The sequence below is a fragment of the Tamandua tetradactyla genome, chromosome 6 (assembly GCF_023851605.1).
Source record: "Tamandua tetradactyla isolate mTamTet1 chromosome 6, mTamTet1.pri, whole genome shotgun sequence".
Classification (NCBI taxonomy): Eukaryota; Metazoa; Chordata; class Mammalia; order Pilosa; family Myrmecophagidae; genus Tamandua; species Tamandua tetradactyla.
In genome coordinates, this window is record NC_135332.1 from 104324242 (window position 1) to 104352120 (window position 27879).

At 43.9% G+C, this 27879-nt stretch overlaps 2 long non-coding RNA genes and 1 pseudogene across 2 annotated transcripts in view; 2 read left to right on the forward strand and 1 right to left on the reverse strand.

Annotated features, from left to right (window-relative positions):
- LOC143688667 (uncharacterized) overlaps positions 1 to 13215 on the forward strand; it is a 44204-nt gene extending 30989 nt beyond the window's left edge. The window contains exon 3 of the long non-coding RNA XR_013178214.1: positions 13135 to 13215. This is a non-coding gene — a long non-coding RNA (uncharacterized LOC143688667). The remainder of the gene's footprint in view (positions 1 to 13134) is intronic.
- LOC143685700 (vacuolar ATPase assembly integral membrane protein VMA21 pseudogene) lies at positions 2685 to 4007 on the forward strand (annotated as a pseudogene).
- A 1143-nt stretch (positions 13216 to 14358) lies between the features above and the next one.
- Positions 14359 to 26902, reverse strand: LOC143688666 (uncharacterized). The gene is made up of 4 exons (XR_013178213.1): positions 26215 to 26902; positions 20880 to 21088; positions 18442 to 18495; positions 14359 to 17372 (listed from the first exon to the last, which is right to left on the reverse strand). It is a non-coding gene; the product is annotated as an uncharacterized LOC143688666 (long non-coding RNA).
- Between the last annotated feature and the right edge of the window lie 977 nt (positions 26903 to 27879).

The following is a 27879-nucleotide window of genomic DNA, read 5'->3' on the forward strand; positions in this document are numbered from 1 at the left end:
CAGTAAACATGTAAATATTTTCCAAGTGAGAATAGCCTTTTTGGACTGTATTGTGGCGAGGTCTAGATTCCTAACAGAGAGCTTGGAGGGCTGTCATAAATGAACGGTTGAGAAGTAGACTCCTCTCCAATGAGGCAACAAGTCTTGATGTCTTCTCCTAAGTGTTTCGTTAATGGTTCCATTTCTCTCAGTTCACCCTGCTGCAGAAACAATCTGCCATTGCTTTAGTGGAGATAGCTATTATCCTGTGCGCAGATTGCTAAACAGCCTTCTGATTGTCTACTCTCTAACCCTTCAATCAGTTCTCCACACAGCAGCTAGAATGAACTTTTCAAAACTCAAATCTTGCTAGTTTTCAGGAAAATGTGGGGGTAGAAAAACAGGTTATATGATACTACAAGGAAGCAATCAGCTATCAGGACAAATGACCTGGCTACTTTAACAAATCAAGGGCATTGAAGAGATGAAGGGAAAGAAGGAGGAAGAAGGCTGTGAAGGAATCAAGGAGACTTAAGAAATATAAACCAATAACGAAATGTCATCCGTGGATTTTGGGTGGCTCCTGATTCCAACAAGCCAACCATATAAAGATGTTTTGGAGAAAATCAGAGAAACTGGACTAGATATTAGATGCTGTTAAAGAACTACTGTTAATTTTGTCAGCATGTGGCTGTTGTTAAAGCAAAGGCTTTAATGGTTGGAGGTGTGTTCTTAAGTATTTACAGGGAAATGACAGGATGACTTGGATTCGTTTTAAAATCTTCCAGCCCTCTCCTTCCCCAGAGTGGGGTGGGTGGGACAGATGAATCTAGATTGTCAAAATGTTATTAATTTTTGGAGCTGGGGGATGGGTCGCTGGGAGTTCATTATGTATTCTGTCTACTTTTGTGAATGTTGGAAAAGTGGCATAATTAAAAGTAAAAACATTGAGATAATAGGTCAGATGAAGCATTTGAATTTTCAAAAGTAACTGATTCATTCAAGAAAGATTTCTTTTGTCACTGACAGAAATTCAACAGATTTGTTACTGAATATGTACTTTGTGCAAAAAATGAATAAGACATAGCTTCTGCCTCCAGAAGTTTGCCATGTGGTGGAGGAAGAGGGGCTTACATTTGTGAAAAGATAAATAATCATATATTAAAACCAGAGTCAATAAACCATATACAAAACTGTCAAAAGCTATCCCCCCAAACTTGAAGATACAAAACATTGGGCATGGTATAATATCGCATCTATATGTATATCTTATATGTAATAATCCTTAATAATATAAGATATATAATATCTTATATATAGTTGATATATAAGGAAAAAAATAAAACTCTCTTATATTTTCTTGTATAAGCATAAAGAAAGTCAGGAGGAGCATGTAAGAAATTATGAAAAATAGAGGAGAACCGGGCAGCAGGAAAGACTTTTCACTGAATAGCTTTTCATACTTACTGGCTTTTGAAACCATGTGAATACATTGCATATTCAAAAAAACTTCAAAGTAAAAGTAAATAAGCTCTCAACTCCTCCCTCATACCGGACCATGTCTCTCCTCTACTTAGAATTCTTTACCAGGTCCTCTTGCCTGGAGTTCTTTCTGTGACTTTCCAGGAGTCACAATCTGCTTCTGCCATCTTCTTGTTTTGTGCTTGTTACCTCTTGAGTTTTGAGCCCCACCATTTTGGAGTATTCAGGTTTTCCATCAGCCGTGCTTGCTCTTTTTTTTTTTTTTTTTAATTACATCTATTTTATTTAAAACATCAATCCAAATATTTGTATACGGAAGGAACATGTATCAATATACATCAATATAGTTCATTTTTCAGTCTTCCATAAGGGTGGGACAAGGTTTCATTCTTTTCTGTGGAAATAGTTGTCATCACCTGTTAATGTACTTCCTTCACATGCTCACTCTTAATGACAGACGCTAAGAAACTTCTTGTCTGCCTGGTTTGTTCTCCTTCCTCCCCCTTTGTCTGACCATCCCCCTGCTCATTCTTCAGGTATTGTTTGAGATGTTGCATTCTCAGGGCTGTTTTCCTTCACTTCCTCCAATCCCCTAAGCCACCTGCAACTTGCTTTAGGTTCCTTTGCTCCCAAAGAACCTTGTACTTCTCTTTTGGTAAGGTAATTTGTCTCAAATTTATAAACGATTGACTGATTTCATCTTTTTGACTCATCTGTAATATAGAACGGCTAAGCGAAGGAGGCACGGACATAGAAAGTAAAGGCATGATCAGTTGGAGTGTGTGTGATATACTGAATGTGGAGAAGGTAGAGTTCTCATGAGAAATGAAGGCAAAGAGAAAGACTGCCTACAATAATCAGACAGGAAGTGGCATAAAACAGCACAATAGGATGCAAACAGCAGGAAGCCATCTGAAGCAGAGGTCACTCAATCAATGTAATGGAGACAAAAAATTGTATTGGAGAAAAAAATGGACAAGAAGAAAAGACTTTTGAAGTTTATTGGGGGAAGCGAAGGGGACCATCTAGAACAAGGGGTACTTCCCTAGGTATCCATGCTTGTGAACTTGGGAGGTCCGTGAACCTCTGGGAACTGCCTAAGACCTTCATGGAGATATTTATAGGCGAACCTTTTTTCTGAATAAAGGTTCATAGCTTTTGCCCGCCATGACCAGCCCACCCCGCTGTCACCTCTGAGCATCTGCTGTGGGCATTGCGATGCCATGGAGCATTTTGATAAGGTGGCGTTGAAAGCACTGCAGCCTCTTGAGTTCAGAACTGCAAGTTCATTAGCATCTACACTGAAGATGCTCCTGTTCTTTGCTGCTTTAATGATCACTGTTCCTACTGGGTTATGTTTCACGACTAAATCTTAGGTATTTCAAGGCACCCTGGAGATGTCCAACAGGGACAGCTATTTTTATGCACTGATAGGTGCAGTAGTTGCCATCCACGTGATGCTGGCACTCTTTGTGTACGTGGCCTGGAATGAAGGCTCAGGACAGTGGTGGGAAGGCAAACAGGGTCAAAGTGAATATCATCTTTTGATCATGTTAAATTGCTTTTTTAAAATGGTAAATGCTTTTGGAGGCATTGATGATTTGAACAAAATTGAAAGAACATAGTAAAAAAAGGTTCATGGCTCTTTGAGGATTCTTGGAATGTAGAGATTTAAGAAGAACTAAAGATCTTGTAAGCCTTAGAGGAATTAGACAAACAATTCCTCTGGAAAGATATGACCAAATGATAGCTGGAACATGATACAGGAGAGAATCAGAAAGTGAATTTGAGAAACACTTCAGAGAAGACAGAGGCAATAGAGGTGGCAGGGTGGGGTTGTGGAGTTATCGAGAATCATGAAAGACATTGAAACCATGGTGGAGGAGCCTTGTCACTGTGCACCCTCTCATCCACTAACTTTGAGCAAGCAATTTGCTTTGTTGGGCCTCATTTTCACTGTGAGGGAGAAGGAAAGATGAGTGAGCATTAGAAACCTACCTTCTTGTATACCACATAAGGGTGCCATGAGGAGATAAGGAAGATTCCTAACACCTGGAAAGTTGCGGGTTTTTGGTTTCTTTAATTTTCTCTTTATGCAATTTCTAGTAAATTTGTTGTAAAAATGACTATAGTCACCAGTGAATCAGGGGAGGGGGGCGTGTCTTTTAGCACAGCTTACTCTTTAGCACCCTCTCATTGACCTTCTGGAACTCTTCAAAGATACAAGTATCTTCCCCAAACTACAGAATCTTTTTCTGTTCGGGATATACATTTTCAGTTTGAATGGGCTTGTGCTTCTTTTTTATAAGGTTTCATCATGAGATTCTGCTCAAGTAGCCTACCCTCCAGCAGTGGTCTAGTGTCATGGGAAAGCATTGGGCCCTTGCCCCATCCTGGGCTCCATCCTGTTCTGCCTCTTGTCAGCTGATGACTCTAAGGGAATTACTTTAAAACTAGGCTTTGGAATTCTCATCGATAAAACAGGAAAAATGGTGGCCCTGTCCTTAATAGGTTGTAATCAGGATTATCAGGTTTCATCCAAGTGAAGCACCGAGCAACAATAGCTGTTCAGATCACCTCTCTACATGGGGAAGTTGGCCAAAGGGCGTCTCCCCCTGGACAGCAGGAGATGGCGTGGTTTTAGGCAGCTCCACTGCCAAGAGAGACCAGCACTATGTCCTCCTCACCTTCAAAGTTCTTATAGGATAGTAGAGGCTAAGAGTATGCCTGTTCACCTATGGGGGAAGGACATTTTAGTCCAGTGATGCTCCTTTCTTTGGGTGGAAATCCCATCTTTTTTCTTTTAATATTTTTATTAAGAAATCCTCACACACATACAGTCCATCCATAGTATTCAATCATTGGCTCACAAGATCATCACATACTTGTGTATTCAACTCCATGATCATTTTCAGAACATTTGCATCACTTCAGAAAAAGAAATAAAAAGATAAAAGAAAAACTCATACATCCGATACCCCTTACCCCTCCCTCTCGTTCACCACTAGTATTTCAATCTATCCAATATTTTAGCATCTTATCCCCACTGTTCTAGTTTGCTAGCTGCTGGAATGTGATATACCAGAAATGGAGTGGTTTTTTAAAAGGGGAATTTACTAAGTTGCAAGTTTACTGTTCTAAGCCTCTGAAAATGTCCAGATTAAAGTAAGACTATAGAGATGTCCAAATTAAGGTACCAACAAGAGATTACCTTCATTCAAGAAAGGCTGATGAAGTTAAGGGTTTCTCTCTCTACTGGAAAGGCACATGGCAAACATGATGATGTTTGCTAGCCTTCTCTCTAGACTTCTTGTTTCATGAAGCTCCCCGGGAGCGTTTTTCTTCTTCATCTCCAGAGGTCTCTGGTTGTGTGGGCTCTTGTGGTTCTCGTGGCTTTCTGGCTCATTCCAAAATGCTTCCTCTTTAAAAGAATTCCAGTAAAGTCATCAAGACCCACCTGGAATTGGTGGAGTCACATTTCCCTCTAATCAAAGGTTAATACCCACAATTGGGTGTATCTATCTAATCGAGCTTCCAACCTACAGTACTGAATAGGGTTTAAAGAAAATGAATCAGGATTAAAACACGGCTTTTCTAAGGTGCATAATCCTTTCAAATCAGCATATCCTCTATTATTTATTTATTTTTATCCATATTTTTTTACTCATCTGTCCATACCTTGGATAAAAGGAGCATCAGACACAAGGTTTACACAATCACAGAGTCATGTTGTAAAACCTATATAGTTATACAATTATCTTCAAGAATCAAGACTACTGGAACACAATTCAACAGTTTCAGGTACCTCCCTCCAGCACTCCAATACAACAGAAACTAAAAAGGGATATCTATATCATGCATAAGAATAACCTCCAGGATAACCACTACTTTATTGGAAATCTCTCAGCCACTGAAACCTTACTTTGCCTCATTTCTCTCTTTCCCTTTTGGTCAAGAAGGTTTTCTCAATCCCATGATGTTGGTGCCTGGCTCATCTTGGGAATCCTGTCCCATGTTGCCAGGGACATTTACACCCCTGGGAGTCATATTGCATGTAGGGGGGAGGGCAGTGAGTTCACCTGCCAAGTTGGATTAAACAGGGTGGCCACATCTGAGCAACAGAAGAGGTTCTCTGGGGTGACTCATAGACATAATTATAAGTAGGTTTAGCTTATCCTTTGCAGAAATAAGTTTCATAGGGGCAAACCCCAGGATCAAAGGCTCAGCCTATTGAATTTGTTGTTCCCACTGCTTGCGAGAATATCAGGAATTCCCCAGATGGGGAAGTTGAATATTTCCTCCTTTCTCTCTTCCAGTCCCCCAAGGGGACTTTGCAAATACTTTTTTATTCTTTGCTTAGATTGCTTTGGCATGTATCGGGGCATCACATCAATCTGTACAAACCAACAAGATCTCATGTGCTATTCAAGATTCCATGTAATTATGATGTTCAAATAAACTGACCATACAAGTTAAATTAAGTAGTGTGCTACCCAAAATACCAATTTTGCACCAAATAAACATCTCTCCCTTTGGTCTCACACAGAAGTTGAAGTTTTAAAATATGGACTATGTCATCCTTACCCTGTATTCTGATTTACTATCCAAATGAGTTTCATTCATATCTCTAGTCATAGTCTGATTATGTTTATGACTTTTTAAACAGTTGCTATATGGAGCAATGCTGACTTTCATAGCTTCAGAGCTCTAACTCTGAGACTCAGAGGTCACGTAAATACCCGAAGTTTCAGGGAATCACCAGGTTATACACAAATAGCTCAGTATCTTTGAAATTAGAAATAATAGTTACAACTCCTGAATAGACATGACTACTGTAAGAGTTTACAGTCTAGGACCCTTTCAAGCCCCAACCTGATAACCCATGCTCTCTACTTCAATTCTCCGAGTGTGTATATTATAGTTAGTTCTTATGATTGAGGCATGATATATTTGTCCTTTTGTTTCTGACATTTCATTTAATATGCAGTCCTCAAAGATCATTCACCTGTTGCATGCCTCAGAACTTCATTCCTTCTTGCACCTGCTCAGTAGACCATTTTATATATACACCCCACTGCCCCTTTCCATTCCTCAGTCATTGAACCCTTAAGGCACCTCCGTCCATTGTGAATCAGTAACACCGCCACCATAAACAGCAGTGCGCAAATGCCCATTTGTGTCCCCGTTCTCAGTTCTTCCAGGTATACACCTAACAACGGGATTGCAAGATCATATGGCAACCCCACCCCTAGCCTCCTGTGGGACAACCACACTGCCTTCTGGAGCGGCTGCACCTCTCAATTTCCGTACCAGCAGTGAATAGAGACATTTCTTTTTCCACATTTTCTCTAGCACTTGTTTCTCTCTGCTCATTTTAAAACAGTTTTATTCCCACATCATATAATCCAACCTAGTAAACAGCCATGTCTTTGTCACCATAATCTATATGAAGACATTTCCTTTTCTTCTGCAAAGAATCCATACCCCTCCCTCATATCCCCCACTTGTTGACAATTATTTTTGGCATCATGCCTTTGTTACATTCAGTGGAAACATAGTACAATGTTACTGTTGACTATAGACTCTAGTTTGCATTGACTGTACTTTTTCCTGTATACCTTTCCATTTTCAACACCTAGCAATGTTGACATTCATTTGTTCTCCCTCATGCAAAAACGTTTTTATATTTGTACATTTAAACACCGTCGTCCACTCTAAGCATTCCCAAGTTTTACCTTCAGTCTTTATCCTCTACCTTTCCTTCTGGTTTCTTATGTACTCCCAGCCCTACTCGCTCAACCATACTCACATCCAGCTTCATTCAGTCTATTTTTATTATTGTGCTACCATCAGATAGTATTGTGCTATCCGTTTCTGAGTTTTTACAATAAGTCCTAGTGCACATTCTGTATTCCTTCAGCCCACAAATGCCCAATCTTTCCCCTCTTTCTATTTCCTGTTCTTAATTTTCTCTCTCAAGCTTCATTCACTGTTAGTTTACATTAGTGAGACCATACAGTATTGGTCCTTCTGTTTCTGACCAGTTTCACTCAGTATAATGTCCTCAAGGTTCATCCACTTTGTTACATGCTTCATGACTTTTTCCTGTCTTACAGCTGCATGATATTCCATCACACGTATATACCACAGCTTGTTTAGCCACTCATTTCTTTTTTCTTTTGAGATTTGGGACATTTAATTATTTAATAGCTTTTAAAGAGGTTATTGCAATTGAGAAAGTAGTGCTGAGTTGGGAAGAGGAAGATTAGAGAAGACAAAGAAAAGAAGAGAAAAGTACCATTTTCCAAGTATAAAAGATACTATTAAAAGTGGCATGGCTGTACATTTGCATGACTGCTTACTTTTAAAGCCACTCATTTCTTGATGGGCATTTGGGCTGTTTCCATCTCTTGGCAATTGCAAATAATGCCGATATAAACATTGGAGCCCAAATGTCCATTTGTGACCTTGCCTTCAGTTTCTCTGACATATACCTAGTAATGGGATTGCTGGATCATAGGGCATTCCTATATTTAGCTTCCTGAGGAACCAACAAACTGCTCCTGTTTTATCAAGGCTGCTGGAAACCAAGTCAGAAGATCTGTTTTCATTTTTATTCTGCCATGGAACAATGTGATTCTGGCCATGTTACTTTCCATCACTGGACCTTTCTTGCTTCTAAACTGAATACACAGGCTGTGGGGAAGGCTAAAGGAGAAACTATATGTTAACATTTGGCACAAAGCAGCCACTTGATAAATACTAGTTAAATTTGTTGGTGCGCATAGCTGCCCTTGTACCTGTGGGCGAAGGGGGACAAATGTGCTACTCTGACTTGGCTGAATTGGCAGTTGGGCCTGAACAGCTTCCATTCTGCCTACCTGGCAGGTTCCCACTGTCCAGGGGCAAATGAATGGAGAGCTAAGAATGCATTTTCTTTTCCTGGCTGCCAGGCTCTTGCATCGCAAAGTAATTTCTGAACACATTCACTTTGGTAAATCACCATTGGCCACATATAGTGAGGGGGGCGGTTAGGATACCATCTGTGTTGTCTGGATTCAACTTTGACAGGTCAGATGCAGCCTTAGTTTCCTAGGGGTGCCGTGACAAATGACCACAAACTGGGTGGCTTAAAACAACAGAAATTTATTCTCATAGTTCAAGAGGTCGGAAGTTTGAATTCAATGTGTCAGCAGGGCTGTGCTCCCTCTGAAGGCTCTAGGGGAGGCTCCTTCCTTGTCTCTCCCAGCTTTGTGCAGCCACTGGCATTCCTTGGCCTCACTCTCACCTCCACCTCCATCTTCACAAGGCTTCTCCTCTCTGTCTCCGTGCTCCTTTTCTTAAGTCTTTTCTTAAGTCAGTCTCATTGGCATGACGGCCACCGTTTTAGTTTGCAAGCTGCCGGAATGCAGTATACCTGAAACAGAATGGCTTTTAAAAAGGGAAATTTATTAAGCTGCAAGTTTACAATTCTAAGGCTGTGAAAAGGTCCAAATTAAGGCATCCAGGGCAAGATACCTTGGTTCAAGAAGGCCGATGATGTTCAGGGTTTCTCTCTCAGCTGAAAAGGCACATGGTGATGTGTGCTAGCTTTCTCTCCAGGGTTCTTCAGTGGCTTCCCCAGAGCTTTGGCCGATCTTTTGGCTCTGTCAGTTCTGGTGGCTCTAAAGCTTTTTCTGAAATGGTTCTCTCTTAAAGGACTCCAATAAGCAACCCCACCTTGAATGGGTGGAGACACATCTCCATGAAAACCTTCTAATCAAAAGTTACCAATTCACAATTGGGTGGGTCATATCTCCATGGAAACAATTAAAAGCTCCCATCCAGCAATATTGAATGAAGATAAATGAACCTGGATCTTCTGGGGTCCAACAGATTCCAACTTGCACAGCCACCCTAACCCAGTGTGATCTCATCTTGGGCCTGACTTTAATTACTTCTACAGAGGCCCCATTACCAGATAATATCACCTTCTAAGGTCCTGGGTGGACATGGGTTTGGGGAGACACCTCAGGGGCCGTATGTCCCCGGGGCATGGGCTTATAGCCATTACCTCATGGAGAACCAAGAATCTGTCCTTCCTATCTCTGCTATCTTCACAAAATGGGCTTTTCAGCACTGAATTTCAGCATTTCTTCAATTAAAAGCACACAGGTAGCCTAACATTCACACACGGAATTATATATGTGTATATGGTTAAAAGGGGGACATTTTAGGTGGTTTATTTGCTGCTAGAATAACAATTTAAAAATAGAACAAAACATAGGGCTGTGCAAGAGAAACTGTGAACCGTAATATAAATCACTGACTATAGTTTATAGCACAATCATAATAATATTCTTTCATCAATTGTAAAAAATGTACCACTGTAAAAAAGAAATGTACCACCGTAACGCAAGTGTCAGTGATGGGAGTGGGAGTGAAGCTTACATGGGAACTCTGTATTTTCTGCATGATTTTCCTGCAACTTCTCTAATTAAAAAAACAAAACAAAGCAGAATAAAAAGGCACACACACAGCAGCAGAAACAAGAACAATAAACATAAAGAGGGATAAAGAGCCAACAGGTTCCAAAGATAAGTGTGTTGGTTTGGAGACTTTATAACCCAGAAGATGATGTTCTTAAAGCAAATCCAGTCCTGCGGGTGTAGACCTACTGTGGGGTGGGAACTTTAGATGAGGTTATTTCAGTTGAGGCGTGTTCAGGTGGGTCTTAATCCTCTTTCTGAAGTCCTTCGTAAGACAATGAAATTCAGAGAAAGATGGAGAAAAAGACACAGAACTCAGAGAGAAATGACGCAAAAGCTGAGAAAGAAAGCCCAGATGGAGAAGTGAGAAGCTGAAAGCAACGCAACCCGGAAGAGAAGGGAGGGCCCGCAGACGCGGCCGGGCGCCTCGCCGTGCGCAGATGAACCACGCGTCGCCAGCAGCCTGTCTTCGGGAAGAAGGTATTGACTCGATGATGCCTCGATTTGGACATTTTTACGGTCTCAGAACTGAAAACCTGTGATTTAATACATTCCCATTGTTAAAAGCCAGCCCATTTCTGTCATACTGCATTTTGGCAGCTTTAGTAAACGAAAACAATAAGAAACGTGAAAAGCTCCCTTTGACTAGCATCAATCTCGTGGAGAGATCACCTCCGTGGCCATTTCCTTTGAAGATTCAGAACAAGAGCAACTACTATTCCTGGGCTGCTCCTTTCTCTTTCCTCTGTACACGCTCTTGGCTCCCTGCAAACTACAAATGCCATCGGCCGTTGCGCTTCCCTTTGAGGGGCACTTAGTTGGGCTCTCTGTCACTCAAAATATCCCACTAGCCAGGGTTAATGATGGTGAGCAAGGACTTGCTAGGTGGCACCCACCCCTTCTTCTGGAGAGAAGCACACAGGGGCTTTCAAGCTCCATGTGATTGCCTGAACTTTGACTCTCCAAAGCCTCTGCATTCTGACCTTCTCTGCTCTTTTGGTTAATGACAATTATAAATGTTCAAGGACCACACACCTGAGGCAGGAGGCCTCAGTTAATTGGGTAAGATGATTAAATGAAAGAGGCATCTTTTTCCCTCCAATATGCAGACATGTGTATTTCAGTTGTATAAAAAATGAAGTTGGTGGCGACAGGGGTGGGGTGGGAGAGCTAAGCATGAAATCTAATGGAAGTTGAAAAGAAAAAAAAAATTAATTCAAGATTTTGGAAAAAAAAAATCCTGGTTGCAATTTCGAGTTTTCTTGAAGGATGGATTTGCTTCAGGTGGGGAATGTCAAAGGTTCAGGTGTGCATGGTGAGGGGAGGGTGGACTACAGCTGCAGTGCACAGAGGCCAGATGGCTTTCAAGGAAGGAGCTGGAAACTTGGAGAATTCTAATGATGAGAGGCCCTCACAGTGTTTTCAGAGCTGTCATACACGCTGGGAATCCTGGGAAGTGATTGTAGGACGTCCTTGCCTAAAATACAGGTCTCTGGTGAAAAGACTGAGCATCTGGGGCAGGTGCTTACAGCACACACTCAAGCAAATATATATGTATACATACACACATATATTTGTTAGATCTCTGCTGATGAAAATAAAATCAATTGGGAGGGGGTCGACCACAAGGTTTCCTGGTCTCCATCTGTTGTACATGTTCCCATGCCGCTATCAGCTGCCTCCTCCAGGGGCTGATTTGGGAAGAGAAAGCCTTCTGCAAGGATGGACAATGCCCAGCCTGAGACTTCTCTACCTTCCGTGGAAGCTGTACCACCAAGGAAGCCACCATCACTCATGCTGCAGCTATGTTCTCGCTTATTTGAGCCAGGAAGAGCCCAAGGCATTTTTTTTTTATTAATGGTAGAAGATCACTTTAAATAACCAGGAGATCATTGTCAGATGTTCCAATAAGCATTCATAGTTCATGTGAAAACAGTTCACAGCATTCTTGGCATTCTCATTAGCCCTTGAAGTGCCTCTGGGTGTGTGTGTGAGTGAGTGTGTGTGAATGAGTATGTATGTACAGAAGATGGTGGTAAGTTTGGGAATAGGTTGGAAGGAAGGCACAGTCATCCTCTTTTTTTAGAAAAATGGGGGCCTTGAAAATTTATGATTTGCCCATGTTCTCCCATTACTCAACTGAGTACTCTCTTGGAGAGGGCATAAGACAAGAGGAGAAAGGGGCTGCTCCTTCCCTTTTACTAACAGTACTGAGGCTGTTAGCCATCAGAGATGTGCAAGGTTATGTGCAGAGGGAAGAAAGAGGCACTGCTGCGGTGCTGGGAGGCTGGCTAGCTAGTCCCCAACCACCCCACCTACCTCCTTCCTCCCTATCCTGGTGTCCTCTGCAAGCTTGTGACCCTCTGCCTTGTTTGGTGAATTTATTTGACTTTGGCTCCATCACCGAATATAACAGTCAAATATCTGACTTAAGTCATGCATGAAGACAGGGGCGCTCGCCACTGGTGGCCACGGAGCTCCTTGAGGATGGCCGAGGGTGAAGGTGCCCCTTTCCCTCTGTGGATCAGGGGGTCTGACTGCCAGGATTGGCGACTGTTGTACTTGGAGGGGCAGGAGATGAAACTGGGACACACAGGACTCCTGCCAGGCTCCAAGGACTGTAGGAATTTCCATAGCCTTCCCCCTACCTCTGGCTAATTTGCAGGTTTTACAGCGATGCTGTATTTCCCACTAGTCCTGGTTCTTGGAGGGGAATCTGTAAATATGGCCTCGAAAGTCACCATTTCAAAAGAAAAAAAAAACCAAAAATGTCATCTTTTTTTTTTTTTTCACAGCTTTCCCCTTCACCTGTAAGGCAGGCCATGGTACTGTGCCATTGGGGTGCTTGTGCCAGAAATTCTGCTGGTTGGGTATTTTCTCTCCTTTTCAGTATCTATTTTTGAGTGCTATGGAACACATTGAGGATGAGAGAAAAAAACCAATGAGCCTTCAAGATTTTACAGCTTGTGGCAGTCTAGGAACACAGGGACAGTCCTGCCATCAAGCAGCCATTGTCTTGGGATGTGATGGGCATGTGTCTTGGGGGGAAGGTAAAGGGTGGAGGGCAGGATGGGGGACACTTGATAATAGTATTTCTGATAAAAGTCTATTGTAAAGGAGGCTTATGGCCCAATGGATGTTTAGCCCTGAGATGGCACATGGCCCCGTGCTGATCTGTCCTCCTGTGCTCTGTTCCATGCTATAGGTTGGCAGCTACAGTGCAAAGGAACATGGGCAGAGGATGAAGAGGACAGAGGTCTTGTGGGTGAAGACAAGCCAAGCAGAGGCCCGATGAGCCAGAAATCAGAAATGAACATACAGAATTGCAGTTGATGGGGAACTGAATCTGTGGGTATTTAGAGAGATGTTGTGGTGTGGATCAGAATACCTGGGTATCGCCTCTGCCCTTTATGAGCTGAGGAGTCTTCGGAAAGCAATTTGCCCTCTTTGAGCCTCCATTTGCACATCTGTAAAATGGAGCCCATGGCCATCTCCACCATCCCTACCTTACAAGGATTTGTAAGAATTAAACAAGAGACCTATTGACCCCAAACCCCAAACTCATGTTAACACACTACTTTACCAACTATGACCATCTAACAAATTTGGTTGAAAAAAAATAAATGGGTGAGCGTAAAACAGAACACAGAGAAAAGAAACATGATTAATCAAAATAAGCAAGAGGGAGGTAGGTACAGAGGTAAGGAAGAACTAAACAGTGGTGACCATTGGCAGAAGTGTCAGACTCACTCAAAAATGGCAAAAAATGACAAGTCCAATGTTAGTGCAGCAAGGCACAAGCTGTGGGAGCCTCAAGTGGCAGCGACTGTGTGGGCGGATGAGTGGGAGGCAGCTGGGGGAGAAGAGGCAGCAGGGAAGAAACCACAGGGGTGGACGTGGGTGAGAGAAAGTCACAAGTCCATTTTTGGAAGACTTGAAGGAATAGGTGAGAAGTTGCATAATGAGAAAGATGGCATAGGCTTGGATGGACTAGAGTTGAAATTGAAGAAATGCTATATTTGAAGAATGAGGAAGGTTGCCTTATTTGAAACTGGTGATAGATGAGGTCATTATTCAAAATGGCCCTCTAAGAAAGGGACTTCCGATCATTTTTTTTTTTTTCCAGGGGAAAAGGCATTTGCTGCTTTGCTCTGAATCCAATTAAAACAAATGGAGGGGAGACCAGAGTTCCATCCTCACTAAAGAGAAGGCAGGTCAAGTTTCTGTAATTCAGTGTCATGAGAGGTAAAGGACAGAGTTTCTAGAAAAAGGCGACAGCATTGTTTAGCCTTTCAGGAGGGGAGCCGGTGAAAATGGAATGATTGTAGTTGATTTAAGGGGTAAAAGTTGAGAGGCAAAGGACAACAAAGGTTGAAAGGACTTCCCTGAGTAGTTCTTTTGTTCATGGGCAAGATGTCATTGCTGATGGGTTCAAGGGGAGTGGGAGGGCAAGGGAGAAGTGGGAGGGATGATGGATTGCTGATGAACCTATGAAGAATGAGGCGAAGCAGCATGAAACCATTTGTTTGGGCTTTATAGATTTTCTAATAAAAACGTCAAGGTTTTTTCACACCATTTTGAAAATGTCATCAAATGCAAAACAGTTCTCCTTGTGCTCGTGACAAAGACTGCATTTCCAATGGTAAATTCCAGCCCAAGATGCAATAACAAACCTTGTCGGTTTTCTTCCAAGTCAAACCAGAGGTCAGGTTGGGTCCAGGACCCTTCAGGATGACCTTTGGCTTTTCAAGGTAACTGAATCCTCCCAAAAGGATCCAGAACTTTCGTCAAGTGTTTGGGGAGGGCTTAGGGGTTAGTGTTAGCCCAGTGGGAACATCCCTTAGAGAAGGGAGTTCACTTCTGAGGCATGTGTCCCAGGTTTGAGGTGTGGAGGATATGTCCCCAAGTCTCTGGTTCTCACAGCTGATTTCTGATGCAGCCATTAAAAACATCTTCCAACGGACTTTCTTGCATCTTGTCTCTCCCCTTGCCATCTGCCTTACCCACTTCCTCAGAATCATTATCATTGTTATAATTATTTTAGTGCATCTCCAATGAAATGACTCAAAAACATTCCATGACTCCCCCTGCTTTTCCCCCCCATCTTTGGAACATTTTTATCTAACCCGGGCAATCCCAAATATTATCACTTCAAGATGCAATTCACATCAGGATGACAGAGATATTTTATATCCTTTTTTGGTACTGAGCCTCAGAATCCAATGTGTATTTTACAGTTAAACAGCACATCTCAATCTGGAAGTTAAATTTTATCAGATGTATTTGATCTGTATTTAGCGTTCATAAGATTTATAGTGGCAAGAGAAAATTCACATAGCTGGGTTGTCCAAACATATCTTAACATTTTCCAATAACTGAATCAAATATGTTTTTAGATGAAATTTATGCTGGTTAATAATGGAATCAAATAAAAAACCCTGTTCTTTTCAATGCTGAGGAGTATAACATTGTAAGAGTGGCCTTTTATCTCTCAATTAAGTGCAAATTCCTTTGACTGGTATTCTATACCCTAATTCCTTTATAGCAGTATCTTCTGCAATTCCTTAGCATACACTCCATACTCTAGCCAGGCTCAACTAGGCTTTTTCATCCCCTCCAGTCCTTTCACACCTCACCTTCTCTACTCTGATGCCTTTAGGTATGCCACTCCTCCATCTGGGACATTTTTATCTCACGCCAGATATCTGTCTATTGAAATCCTGGCAGAAAATTTATATTTTGAGTAATGCATTATCTAATTTAACTTGAATGGACCATTCATTTGAACACCGTAATTATGCAGAATCTTGAATAGGGCATGAGATCCTGTTGGTTTGTACAGGTTAGTGTGATGCCCCAAAACATCCCAGAGTAATTTGGGCAGAGAATAAAAATTATCTGGAAAGTCCCCTTTAGGGACTGAGGAGAAAGGAGGAAATAATCAACTTCTCCATCTGGGAAATTGCTGATATTCTTGAAATATCAAGAATATCAAGAAGTGGGGACAACCAATTCAATAGGCTGAGCCCTATTGGGGTTCTCCCTTATGAGGCTTATTCCTGCAAAGGACAGGCTAAACCTACTTAAAATTAGGCCTGAGTCACTGTCAGAGAACATCTTTTGTTGCTGAGATGTGGCCTCTCTCTCTAAGCCAACTCAGCAGGTGAACTCATTGCCCTCCCTCGCTACATGGGACGTGACTCCCAGCGGTGTAAATCTCACTGGCAACGTGGGACAGAACTCCCTGGATGAGCCAGGACCCAGCATCATGGGATTGAGAAAGTCTTCTTGGCCAAAAGGGGAAAGAGAGAAATGGGACAAAATAAAGTGTCAGTGGCTAAGAGATTTCAAACAGAGTAAAGAGGTTATTCTGGAGATTATTCTTATGCATGATATAGATATCCCTTTTTAGTTTATGGTGTATTGGAATGGCTAGGGGGAAGTGCCTGAAGCTGTTGAACTGTAATCCAGTAGCCTTGATTCTTAAAGATGATGGTATAACAATATAGTTTTTATAATGTGACCATGGGATTGTGAAAACCTTGTGTCTGATGCTCCTTTTATCCAGGATATGGACAGATGAGTAAAAATTAAGGACAATAAATAAATAATAGGGTGGGGCTAAGGGGTAAAAAACTTGGGTAGATTGAAATACTAGTGGTCAATGAGAGGGAGGGGTAAGGGGTATGGGATGTATGAGTTTTCTCTTTTTTCTTTTTATTGCTTTTTCTGGAGTGATGCAAATGTTCTAAGAATGATTATGGAGATACACACAAAACTATGTGATAATATTGTGAGCCACTGATTGTATACTTTGGATGGGCTGTATGTGTGAAGATATCTCAATCAAAATATTTAAAAAAAAAAGAAATAAAAAATAAATCCTGCCAATTGTTAAAGATTTATCTCACAAACCATTTCTTGCATGAAGTCTTTTCTGATTGTCTCAATTGGCCAATGGTGATTTTTCCTTCCTTTTGTGCTTTCAAAGCACTTTGATGCCTCAAATCAAGCCCCTTTCTCATTGTAGTCTGGTTCCTGTTTTCTAGTCTATTCCGATATGTTCATCTCCTTGAAGTGAAAAACGGTGTCACACAGTTTGTAGGCTCCTGCAGCCACCACTTGCAATAAAGTTTCCTTGAATTGCCTCCTTATGGGACACCATGTTTGGGGAAGAATGAAGGTCTTCAGCTTAGAGGCAGCCTTCTCTTTGGGTTCATCTCTATAGTTTTCCTTGCTAAGAGGATGGTAGTTGGAAAAAAAAAGAGGAAAAGAAAAGAAAAAGAAGGAAGGGTTGTTGGATTTTGTACTTCGGTCTAGTCTGGTACCTCAATTCTGCAGCCTCATGTTTGACTTTTGTAGACCTTCTCTTTCTTAGGCCCAAGAAGCACTGTCCAACGGTGGTTGTGCAAATATGCTGTTTTCCTTCTCCTGCTGGCCCTTCTGCAGTGGGAGGCGAGTTAAAAGATAAGGAACATGAAAAAGCATCCGATGGGTTGCTGTTGAATGAATGATATTTAGGCAAGAGTTTTGTAGGATATAGGAGGAAAACTTCAAGAAGATTAATAAATGTGCTCCCAGCCACAACATGCAGGGTGTAGGAAGACACTGCAAGGAGAACTGGCAATATTGGGTCTGCTAGTCACAGAATTTGAGGGTTAGTCCTAGATCTACCAGTGGTATATGTAGAATCCTGAACAAGGCCATCTTATGCCTGAGTTTTTCATCTCTACGAGGGGTTGTTACCTGTCATTTCTGGAAGCATGACCGAACACTAGTACTGATCTAACTTCATGCTGTAAAAAGAAATGCAGCTTTATTCATTCATTAATTCACTTCAATATGTATTAAGTGCCTGCCAGGAGGATGCAGCAGTGAGCAAAATAGCCCCCGTCCCTGACCTCATGCACATGCTGTTAACACTGAGACAAGTAAATCATATCAGGGAGTGAGAATTGCTCCAAAGAAAGGTAAAGAAGGGTGAGGAGGCAGAGTGGCAGAGAGCTGTTTCAGTTAAAGCAGTCTGTTATGGATTGTGTCTTGTTCCCCAAAAAGCTGTGCTCAATTTCTAACCCCTGGTCCTGTGAACGTGACCCTGCTTGGAAATAGGATCCTTGGTGGAGGTGTTAGGAGTTAGGATGAGGTCAGGCTGGATTAGGGTGGGCCGTTAATCCAATAGGTCCGCTGCCTGTCCTTATAAGGAGAGGGAATTTGGACACCAGTCCAAAAAGGGGGTACACAGAAAGAGTGCTGGCCAAGTGGTGGAGGCAGAGACTGAGTTGTGCTGCCACAGGTTAAGGAGTGCCGTGGCTTGTGGGTTGCTCTTCCAGAAGCCAGGAGAGAAGCATCGAATGGGATCTCCCCTGCTGATCCCTTGATTTTGGGCTTCTAGCGTCATAATCTGGAGATAGAGATTTCTGCTACTTACATCACCCAAGCTTTGGAACCTTGTTATAGCAGCCTGACAAACTGACAGGAGATTTATATAAAGGAGCTCATTTGAGGGGCTGACCTTTGAGCAGAGACCTAGAGAAGTGAGTGCTTCTTTCGGGAAGCTCGGTGGTCCCTAGAGAGAGAGAGAGAGAGAGAAGAGGTGAGCTAGGCAAATGTGATGAATCCTTCGCTCCACCCTCACCAGCTGCAGTAACCCTGGGCATGGTACTTCCGAGAGACCCCGGGTCCACCGTTTAAAATAGGGATAATCATCTCTACCTGACAAAGTGTTTATGTGAATTGAGTGCAACAGCCTACATCAGGTAGTCTGCATAACGCAGAAACCGGACACGTGCTTTGCGTTATTAACGATAGCGGATGCTCATCTATGCAGCCCAGGTGCGCAGTTGCGGCTCTGTCCCATTGCCCTTGACGATCACGCCATTCCTTCCATCTCTCTGGGCCTCTTTCTCAATCTATGAGAGGGGAAAACACCTCCTGCCCCCTCCTCAAAGGCACGCAGCAACCAGGTGAGGCAGCAAATTCAAGAATGCTTTGTACCAGCTCTTCTGATAAAAATCTGGAGAGAGCCGGAGCGAGCGTGAGAAGCCAGCTCTCCTCGGGCAAAGAATCCAGTCCCAGGATGGAGCCTTTAAAAACGTGTGACTTGGACAGAGGCAGGGACAGATTTGGAAGCACAAGGGAGAGCCGGGAAGATAGCCAGCCCCCGGGTGGAAGCCCGGCAGAAGGGCGGGCTCCGAGTGACCGCCAGGAAGCAACAAAGCGGCAACACAAACAGGAAGCAAGCAGGGCTGCTGGTGACAGGATGGGGCCCTGCGAGGGTCGGGGAGAGGCCGGTGCGCGCGGGGCCGGCCTAGCCGGGACGCGGGGGGAGCAGGCGCGAGGGCCCAGGCACCCGGGCCACCCTGGGAGGAAACGGAGTCCCTCGTGTGCGCTCCCGAGGACATTTACATGGCCGTCATTTCAGCATTGAAAAAGGTCTCCCCCCCCCCCCCCCCCCCCCCCCCGGGCAACAGAGACCTGCCTGTTTTGTAGCCGCCCCCCACCCCCTCCGTTGGGATAGGCTTTTTCTACTCCCCCTTACCAACCTACAGCCCACCTCGTAATTACTGAGCTATTTCAGAGGCCTGGGCATCGGCGCCGGCCTTATTATTTAGAGAACCTCCCGATAGGAGCCCCCCAGCAGATGACTGACGCCCAATGACAACAAGATCTGCATCTAAAATAATCCCAGCAGATTGCAGATTGATTCATGGGGCCCTGCACCCAGCAGCCCCAACTCCATTCCTCCTTCTGAGTTCCATCTTGCGACTCCTGTCAGTTTCAAAATTGATAGAACAGCCGGAAGCCATTGAACAGAGTTATGCCCTCAATCTCCTTCCTAATTCTTGCATATAGGTGCCGATATGTCAAGAGGACCCAGACAAGGGGACAAACAGGGCGGCTTTATTTAGCATTATGACAAGCAAATGCTTGAATACCAAGGAGCTCCTGAGCGTTCCCGCAGCCAGGGGGGAGAAAAGCCCCTGTGCGGATGGCTGCCTGGCACCCCAGCGGCAGGAACAGGCGCAAAATGGAGATTGCTAACAAAAAGGTTATTCAGCAGCTCCCCAAAGCAACCCAAAGGTAACAAGTATGGACGGGGCAGATGGCATGAGACTGAGTGCTGCGTTGGAAAACTGCCGAGATATTTTAAAATAGTGCTTTCTTATTAGCCCAAGCATAATGCTGAAAGTCCTTTAAAATAACACTTCCCAGATGCCACCTGCATCTGACACGGCAATAGGATGAGTGCCAGAGAGCCCACCGATACTGGAGACGCTCGGAAGAAACAGCCTGGCCCGATTGTTCAGGCACAAACACATCACAAACTAATTTATGTATTCCTGCAGCTGCACTCCAGCCCAAGCAGAGTCGGCGCCCGATGCACAGTTGACTACGGCTGCCTCCTTCTTTGCAGATTTTGGCATTTAACTGTAATTAAGATTTATTGTTCCCCAGCTCGTAGGTCAGGGCCAGCATGACAATATGGGTAACTTTTCCGTTTACTAGTAAAATGCTTGGTAGGAGGAAGCTTCAAACCCACCAAGCAGAACTTGACAGAAATAAATAGCACCTCTTCACTTCGGGACCAGCACATTAGGGATTTTAATCAGATGTGAGGGTTTGCTTTCAGGGAGGGCATGGCCACAGCGGAGAGGACTGGTGAACTGGGCTGGTGCTTTTGCCCCTGAAGGGTTTGGGCTAGAAGCCAAATCAATTATTGCTTGATCTTTTGGGTTTGGGGAATGGATTGTCCGCTTGATGTGGGAGGGACGGAGACCTTGGGGCTGACAGTGAGTCTGCAGACACTGGGAGACCTGCAGATTTTCATGGCCCCTCTTTGTGACCGAATGGAGAAGCATTCTCATCTCTCCACTCTCAAAGATACCCTTGGACCAAATCAGATGGCCCGAGGAGGAGGGGGGCAGGAGGCAGCCGTCAGCGGCCACTCACCTGCTTTTACAGCTTGTCTGCCGAGGTCCTGGGCAGGTGACCCAGGACACAGGGGGTGTCTGCCGGCAGGCAAATGAAGAAGGGCATTCCATCCCCGCCGGTTTATTAGGTGGCAGAAATGCAAGCGCATAATGCTTTTCCATTTTCTAGCATCTGTCATTCATTGTATGTTATTGTTTGTCCTCCCAGTGATATTTTTTTGTCGGTGCCTATATGAAATAGAAAAACATCACTCGCATGGAACAGGGATTCAAATGGACCCTGAGCTCCTTTGCTTTCTCTTGTTTTCTTACAGAGGAGGGGGAAATATTCCTTTCCTCTTCAGCAGAGCTGCAGACTACAGAATGTACTTTTATAGGATAATTTATAGAATATCATTCTAGCTCACCTTAAACTCTAAAGGATGCAAGATATGGCTTTCAAAAATTCCCATAACACTTTAGGAAGAAATTACATAAGAAATAAGGAAGTGGAAAAACTGGATGACTCTTGGCATTCTCCTGTTTTGGGTTGTCTGTTAATATTTGAACACTGAGTTCCTGGAAGTTAAAGAGGGCTGGTTTGGTCTTTAGCGATCTGGTGCTGCCAGGTTGCCTTAATTCAACTACATTTGTTTTCCTCTTTACCAGAAAAGGACATCAAGATTCCAAGAAGTATAAGGGACTTTTGTTTTGATATTAAGAAAAGATATTAAGCAAGTGTCTTTCCCAAAGGTAGAAGTGGGTGTGGGTGGGTGTGGGTGGGGTGGAGTATAGGAAATGAGTGTGAAATTGCTTTTATTGGTGCATAGAGAAAAGATCTGAAAAAGGACTTAAAAGAAAACTCCCTACCTATTTTGCCAACTGATGCTGTTTTAATCCTTAGATAACAGATTTTTAATCCTGTGGGATCCAGTGCAATTCAAGTGTCGCCAAATCATGGAAGAGGAGCATTTAATTGGGGGGAGGGTAGATTCTAAAATTTAGCAGTATTTTTAGCCATTTTGAAAACATTAAAACCAGTGGGTAACTAAAACCTAAAACTTTAGTTTCCACTAAAGTCATCAACATGAGTTCAATTTTCAGATCTTGCCAACTTAAGTCAGCATTACCCTATCTCAAGGAAACTTAAGACAGGCAATAAAAGGTTCAAGAGAGTTTCACAGAGACAAAACTTGACCCCTACATGCAAGCCTAGTTTACCAAGCCCTAAAACTTTGATCCTTAATGATCCTTTGCAAGGCAATCTCCAGAGAAGGCAAACAGTCCCCACGCAGCTTTCCCGTGTTGCTGGTACAAGCAAAGCATATTTATAAAACACGGGCCCCTGCCACCGTGGATGCAGACAAGCATAGAAAGGGACGTGCAGGACGCAGTGGCGATTTAGTGGACAGGACATAATGAGCCCGCTGCCATTACATATAAACAACGGACAGAAGGGGAGAGGGAGCTGAGGTGGGGGGGGCGGGGTACGCTGGGAACAGGTGGGAAGCGGGCAGAAAATCTCTTTGCTCTCAGCTGGGGAGGGCTTTGTGGGGGAAGCCGGCGCCCAGGAGCCGTTAGGACGACTGTAGAGACTGCTTGGCTGGATAAGATGGGACAAGATTCCAGGTGCAGGGATGCCTGCTGGGGCATGACGGAAATCTGCAAGTAGAGAAGATGGTGCTTAGGTGAACGCAATGGGAAAACTGCAAGGAAGGAACTAGAGGAACGGACCATGCATTAGCAGGGCTGCCGGGAGGCAATGGATGCAGGAGAGTCTCATCCACTCAGATGTCACCAACATTTTCCCTATCTCTGCTGGAAACACAATTACTTTACATAAGATTCTTATCTTAATTTTATCTTATGCCGAAGTTGGTCTCTACATTCTTAAGGAAATGTTAAAAAAAAAAAATGAGAGCAGATTATCAAAGATTGCCTGGAAGAAATGGAGATGTTGAAATCTCAAAAAAATTTTTTTTTTTGGTAAGGTAAGTTATTTATCGATGGGCTTAAACTCCATGCATTCTCCATAGATCATATTAAGGAGTTTCGTAAGTGAAGTTTAGTCTGTGCACAGTGGGAAGAGACTTGGATAGAGTCAAAGGGGAGGAAGAGGAAAAATAGTCTCAGGAAAATAGAAAAAATATGCCACAGGTTACCAGAATCTTCGGATTAAAATAATACTACTGCTAAAGAGCTGAGAGCATCAATATCAACTATACACTCATTATTACAAAGACTCATGTGAAGGAAACATCCATCTCCAACGTTTTCCATAGTGTTTACACTTCCAGCTTCATGTACAACCTGGTCTATGCTCCTTTTGAATGAAGGCAAACCTCGTGTGTTCTATCATGGGCTTTTGGGCCTCTCCACTCAGGGAACTCCAAGAGGGGCTGGTAGACAGGAGAGGGAGGGCAGAGAGGCAGAAAGACAAAAAGGAGAGGAAGAGGGTCAGTGCCTTTCAAGGGACATGTCCAAAGAGGAAAAATATATCACATTTGGACGTAACTTGTCAGGGGCAGTGAACAGTAAAAAGCTACAGAGTAAAGGATGGGTGGTGAAGGTTCAATAGATGCCGTAGGATTACCTTCTAAAAATGCTATAGGAATATTTACATGACAAAGTGTTTGCACCCAATAATGTACCCTAGGTTCATACTCCATAAGTAGGTCTTACAAGCCAGTAAGGAAAAAAAACTACCAACCCCCTCCCTCCCCCAAAATAGATGAGGGGATATTTACAAAAGAAATATGAAGTTTCATAAACATATGCCCAGGCTCAAATTAAAAAGTGCCCTTTTTAGAAAGATAGTTAAGTTTGCACATTAAGAAAACGAAATGTTCTAAGTGATGGCAAGTGTGCAATAGAGTGTGCATTCCCATGCACTAATGGTATATCCTTCAAACGCAAAGAGCTTCCACAAAATAAAATATGACAATGAACCCAACAGAAAAATGCGTAAAAGGCTGAACAGGCAATAGACATAAGAGATGCAAGTGATTGAGACAGAGATATGATAGAGATGTAGATAAATAAATATCAATGATATAGAAATAGAGACAGGCAGACAGATATAGATCAGTGCTCATCTCCCCAACTAGGTGACATCGAAGAGGTCAAGTAAAGCAAAATTCCAGTACTAGGCCTATGACATCATAAGTACTGGTTACTTCTTCTGGGAAGAGTTTGGAGAAATAGCCAGTCTTACGAATTATTGGTAGGTGTAAATATTTGTACAGCATTCCTCAGCTTTTTCCGCTCTTTGTAGGAGCTGGGTGCTGGGGTGGGGGTGAAAGTAGGTTACTCTTCATCCTGAAGGAGCAGAGTAACCGCATTGCAGGAAAGGCAGGGAAGAGACTAGAACCTGGCCTCAAATGCTTTCCCCACTCCTACTCAACTTGTCTCTTTTTTCTCACTGACTCCTGACTTCTATTTTCGCCCTTGGTTGATCACATGGCAGAAAACATCTCACACTTCCAGGCTCTGGAGAGAGACAGACTTGGTTCTCTTTCCATTACATCTTTCAGAAGGCACTTACTTGAGGGACCAGTTTGGGTCAGGAGTATGATTGTCAGATAAAATGCAGGACACCCATAAGTCCTGAAATGCAGAGGGGCCAGCCCTTCCAGAACATCAACTAGTTCCATCCCCCTACCCCATATTATCAACAGCCTATTCCAACATGAAAAAGTTGGAATGGGCATAGCCCGAATACCCCTGAAGAGTGGGGGAATGATCAAGGATGATGGTGGAGTTTTACAGAGAACATCAGGTTTAAAAAATGAGTATGAGTGCTGAATCATTATATTGATATTTCTGTTGGTCTCCAGTGTCTTGGAGCAGCTAGAAGAAAAAATGAAAAATTGTGGAACTGTAATTCACAACGAACTTTAAAATCTGTTCTGTAACTATTTGTTTAAATGTACTTGGAAATCTATTGCTCTTTTGTATATTTATTTTACAATAAAAATTAAAAAAAAATACAGGACACCCAGTTATATTGGAATATCAGATAAACAATAATTTTCCAGTTAGGACATCTCAACTGTTGCCTGGGATATAGTTATACAAAAAAGTCATTCCCTTTTATCTGAAATTCCAAATGCAGTCACCCTATATTTTTATCTGCTACATTTGGCAACCCTACTCAAGAGTCCACTCATAGTTGAAGATTCTGTCCATCTTCAACTGTCTCTAGCAGGCTAGATCGTGTCCTTACATCAGGGCAGGGACTGGCTGGGAGCTGTTAGCAGCACTTAAAACAGGCCCCGCTTACATTAGAGGCCAGTTCACGCCCTTTCTGTACAAATTCAACCAAAGGTCCCTGTACTTGTTACACTCTCAACGACCCCAAGTCAGGGCTCTTGTGGGAGATCCAGCACTTTTCTCTGCTGGCTACACCCCTTCACTTAAAGCTGCTGCTGCTTCATAATTGGCATTTCAGCCTGCACCAGCACCTAGAGTGCGCCTTGGACGCCTTCACCTCCAGGTTGGGGGAACATGCAGCCAACCGGAAACAGGGGCAGGATCTCAGGAGACTGGAATCAGCTTATCCAGGGAAGCTGGGCTTCAGGAAAGAAAGTTCTGGAAGGGCAATGCTATCCAGGCCCTCCCCTCTTGCACTTTCCCTTCCTCTCCTTTCCCTCCCCCAGCACCTCTCCCTCTACCTTCCTGCAATCTCCTCTCTTGCCGTCTCCCTGCATCTTCTCTTCCCCTATTTTCCCTCCTTCCTCTACCCTCCCCACCCACCATCTGCTCCCTGGGGTGCCCCTGGCTCTCTCCTTCTCCCACCCTTTCCTCCTTTTTAAAGAGCACTGACTATATGCCAGGCAACTTACATACTCTTTTCTTTCCATTTTATTTTTTATCAACCCTACGGTATAGCAATTTTTATTTCTGCTTTGCAGATGGAGAATGGAAACATAAGGAATCAAAAATGTTAAGGAAATCCAGCCAAAGAATGGTGGAGATGCACCAGGTCTTTTTGACTGCAAAGCCTGCATCTGTAAACTCCACGCTGCATGTCTTTTTGCCTCTCTGACACTGGAATTTCAGATTGCACACCGTTTATACAGTTGGGGTGGGGCAGGCAGCTCTTTTGGGGATAGGTGTCCTGCCCAGGTTTGCTTGAATGACCCTTCCATCTTTACCCATGATCAAACTCAGTGACGTAGTGCCCCCTGCCTCTCTCCACCCATGCCAGCCTCTACCCTGCCCTGGCTACCCCATTACCACCTGTCTTCATTCTGCTGCTTGCCCTTCTCTACCGGACACATTTTGTTTTTCATTCATTACCCTTTAGGTTAGCTGCTTCCTCCCCACATCTAGGGAGGTATTATTATTTTGCAAACAAAACATGTCCTGCTCACCCTGGAAGATGGTCGTCTGGAGAGATTTCCTGCTAACTGCTGTGCTCTCGCGTGGTCAAGGATTCTTGTAAACTTCAGTCACCGAGGGTGGCACTTCCTGCCGGAAGGAACCTTGTCCCCTGCGTGACCTCCGTCTCAATGATGCCTTGTGTTCCATCTTGGAATCACTCTCCCACTGCACTTGAGGGCCTTGTCTTACCAACGTCTGGTTGTCCCAGGCAGGGGCAGAGCTGGGACGTGGAGGGGGTGGTGGTGGCAGGGGAGGGACAGACTTGCAGAGGGGGGACATGTTCCTACATCCCCGCTGGCATTTGACCACCCCACATCCCGACCCCGGCCCCCCAGAGGCCGAGAACTTGCAGTGTTCCTGAGCACCAAGACAGTCAAGAATGTCAGCAAATAAATAACAGCAGTGAGAGCAGGGGGTGGGGGGAGAGGTTCCTTCCCGGCGCCTTTGTAGCACCTTCTTTGAATGACGTGACTCTGTTCCCAGCTGGAGCTGGGAATGTGTTGGGGGGGGCTCCCCTCAGGAGGAGCCCTGCTGCAGGCTTCCCTCCCCCTGCCCCAAGCTGCATTTTAGTTTCTCACCCGGGCGCCTCTGCATCCCTCTCCTTTCTCTCCCTGCCCTCCCCCCACCCCAGCTCCCCTCCTCGGCCTCCTTCCAGGTTTTAAAAAGGAGCAGGGACTGGTTAGCAACTGCAAACCCTGATTTTTTGAGCCGGGAGAGGCCTTTCCCGTGAAGAAATAAAAGAACATACAGTAATAGCTTGGAAAACAATGGTAATATTTAATTAACCTTTTGAAATGGCTGATCTGCAAATCTGCACGTGTCAGCTCATCCTCAGAACAGAGGGACCGTGTGTGCCCAGGCCAAAACCAACATGCCGGGTCCGAGGTTTTCTTCCATGGGGATTTCACAGCGGAGAGAAAAGTAAGAATATATCCCCCTGTTCCCCCACCGCCCGTCCAAAATCAGTTGTTTTACTTTAAAAATTCATGCGCCCCAGCTGCCCTCGGTAGGCTCGGATGTAGCCTGTGGTGCCACACATCTGAGGACCCCCAGTTGGAGCTTGGCTCCTTTCCCTGTCATTGTGGCAGACAGGCCTCGGGCCTCCGGGGAGACTGGGGGTCAGTTCTGATGACAGCAGAAATCAGCTTGATGCACCTTGGAGCTCTCCCAACACGGTGCGTGTCCAAGAGACAAAGGGAATTAGACTCATCTGCAAGTGTCAACTCTGGCCTTTTTTTTTTTAAGTGATTTTTTTTTTCCTTTAAAAACTGGCCTGCTATCTTAGTTTGAGAAGCCATGACATCCTGGGAGCACCTGGCTTGGCTCATTAAAATATCACCTGGTTCAAGTAAATCAGTGTTGATGGAATTGTTTAAGGCAGTGCATCTCCCGAGCTGGTGGTTTGTCATGCTGATCAACTTGTTATGTCCATCACAGGCTAAAAGGGAAGCCTTCTTGCACCCCCTGCCCCATACCTGCTTTATGAGAAGATCTAGCAAGGTGATCAAATGCCAGCGTTGATGGACGGCACCTAACAGGTTTCATTTCCTTTGATCAACAGCAATTGTAGGAAGAATTGGGGAAGGAAATATTGTGCTCTCGGGATTTCCAGGAATTAGGAGGGTGGGCCTCGAGAGAATGAAAATGGAATGACT